The sequence below is a fragment of the Carassius carassius genome, chromosome 42, assembly GCF_963082965.1.
Source record: "Carassius carassius chromosome 42, fCarCar2.1, whole genome shotgun sequence".
NCBI classification, from domain to species: domain Eukaryota; kingdom Metazoa; phylum Chordata; class Actinopteri; order Cypriniformes; family Cyprinidae; genus Carassius; species Carassius carassius.
Window position 1 is genome coordinate 5,057,201 of NC_081796.1, and position 3,001 is coordinate 5,060,201.

Consider the following 3,001-nt stretch of genomic DNA (forward strand, 5'->3'; position numbering starts at 1 on the left):
ACATGCAGCTATTATTGCTTTGTATCAAAATGGCCTGACATTAATCAATGGATTAATTATTTATTAATTAGGATATTATCCAGAGAAACTTACAGTGAATTCAGGCTATTCATTTATTTTATTTTTTACCAGTACCTGTGTTCCCTGGGAATTGAACCCATGACCTTTTGCACTGCTAATGCAATGCTCTACCACTGAGCCACAGGAACACAACAAGGAAATTGTTGCAAGTAAACCAAATTCAAACACGGGTCAACAGTGTAAATATTGACTAATTAGCAGATATGCGATCAAATTTCTAATTTGAGGCATTATTATTGTGATTCTGGCACCCAACATCACATTAAGATGATATTTGAAGCTCCTTACATAGCCGAATCTGCTCTGGTTTGAGTGGGCCGCCTCCAGTTTCCCCTTTGTTTTGCTGCCTCCAGCTAGCGCTGTGACATCGGATGACTCTAGTTACCTGTGGTTGGCCTGGCTTTGAATCACTCAGAAAACAACAGGCCAATCAGAAAAGATGCTGATGAATATTAATTAGACAGGCTAAAATCGACCTGTTCTTAGCATTTCATTTTTTTAAGTCATAAAAGATTTAATAAAATAAAAAAATGGAATTTGGGGGAAAATAAAACAGATTTCATAGCGTCCTAATCTGTGGACATGTTCAACACTATAGTCTACATGTTTTTCGTTCTTACTTCAAGCTCTCTTAACTTCTTCTCTCTCTCAACAATAATAATTCCCAATTTAACCCCTGTTTGGATGTACATCATGGAAGGAAATACATCAGTTTCATTGTGACTTTAAGATAGCATATCATTCAGCTAACTCCACTAAGAAGAAAAATAAGCTCCACAGAGTCTTCTGAAGGAAAGAGTCTTGATAGAATCTTCAAGCTTTGTTGGATAGCACATAAAATGGGTGAAGAGCTCACGTGCAAAGGGATTTCACACAGCTAAATTCTATTTCACAGCTGTAGGCGCTATCTCAAGAGTGCGCGTCTGTGTATGTGTAAATATGGAGAGCACCAAGAGAAGGTGTTAGCAGTTTACAATCTCACCCTTCCTGACGGCAACTCATTAAGCTGGTTTCCCTAGAAACAATACTTGCATCAAGTGACTACATTAGAGCCCCAATGCGGCAGCTCCCAATTGAGATGGCTTCATGCTAATGAAGATCATGAATATTAATAAAATAGCCAGTGACAAGGAAAAGAAAATCCTCCAATTGATTAGCGAGAATCAAGATGAAAGTCAAATCACGAGCTAATGTTTAAATCATCAGCAATTGCATTTAAAACATAGTTCACACAGATAGGGATATTCTGTCATCATTTACTCCACTTCATGTCATTCTTAACCTGTTCAACTACTGTGGAACACAAAAGATGACGTTTTGAAGAATTTTCTGTTCACCCTACTGCATATAATGAAAGTTAATGGCTGACAAGCTCCAAAATGAGGGCGGGGGTGGGGGTCACCATAACTATCATAAAAACCGGTTCATATGATACATGCACTATATTCTAATATTTCTGAAGTCATATATAAGCTGTGTGGTGAACAGACTCTCAAAGCGCTCAAATCTTGCACCATTATCCACTTTATTTTTCAACAAGAAAGTAAGCTATAACCTGTAAATGTGCAATATTTCTGACTCACTGCCCACTAAACAATAGGCAAATAATTTGTAAAATAACCAATTGCAATACATAAATACATCTAAATCCTGTTGTTAGGGGTATTTCGTTAAAGTATTTAATCATCCTTGAAACAATGAAAATTTTCTTGCAAAGCATTATGTGCTGTTTTCATAGATTGCTTCTCGAATGTGTATTTGGTCTTACTGCACTTTTCACTTGTTTCAAATGTTTCTACATAAAAGTGAAGAGAAAAAAAACATCAGCATTGTCTGTTATTTTGCAGTGCTGCTTCCTACCTTATCTGGTTAGAAAATTATTGTTACGTAACTATTTTACAAGGTGGAGTTTTCAAAGAATCCGTATATATATATATATATATATATATATATATATATATATATATATATATATACTGTTTTTTGTTTTTTTTTCAAAGGTTTTGTCTGTTAAGTAATTATTTTTTCATCAATTTGTCCTCTATATATAGAAAAAAGAGCCATTCAATATGCTGTCATATGAACAGGGTGGTTTTAAATACAGTTTTTAGAGCCACAAACTAAGCACTTGTGTGTTACATATAAGAAGGAAAGTCATACAGTTTGGAACAGCATACAGTTGAGTATTGCTATTTTTTTTTTTTGGCATGAATTATCCCTTTAATATCGATTTTTCAATCCAATCCAATCCAATCCCCCCAACTGCCACTAAAATGAGGTGATAAGTTTGTGTAGGTAAGTCTTGTGCCACATTTTAAAGTGGTTCATAGGCTGACATGTCACAGGGTTGATTTCAAAGCTATTTAAGAAGTCGAGAATGAGACGGATTTCCTGCCCACGTTGTCTTGAGCAAGAGGATATGAGGGGAAGTCACGCATGTCTCCAAGGCACAGGTAATGAAGGTGCCGTAGTCAGTTAACTGGTTCTGCTTGTCACGTTCTCGATCACATGTCCACTTAAATATGGTGTGATGGATAAAATCGCTCTGCTTTATCATGAAACATGATAAACATGACAGCTGTTTATCACAGTGTTACTTTACAGAAGCAAAGTGTCTAATCGCAGTTTTAATACTGTTTGAATGGTGTAAATTTGAAACTCTTGGATTAAAATAAAGCTGAGAGGAGAAAATTGCATATTTTTGCATGCCGAATGTTATGGCATTCGTACAAGATCAAGTAGCTTAGTGGGTAACCTGCATTTATCCTCCAGACTCTCACAGTAGATGCCTTCATGCTTTCCCTGACCGGAGCTGTGTCCGAAATCACACTATATGGGATGTCGTTATCTGAATTCTTCATGAGCAACCTTACATAATTCATATTTGTGTGCACATAAAAAATAAAATAAAATAAAATAA

At 35.9% G+C, this 3,001-nt stretch overlaps 1 non-coding gene across 1 annotated transcript; it reads right to left on the reverse strand.

Moving 5' to 3' along the window:
* Positions 1-136: 136 nt before the first annotated feature.
* Positions 137-211, reverse strand: trnaa-agc (transfer RNA alanine (anticodon AGC)). The gene has a single exon. It is a non-coding gene; the product is annotated as a tRNA-Ala (tRNA).
* Positions 212-3,001: the final 2,790 nt, after the last annotated feature.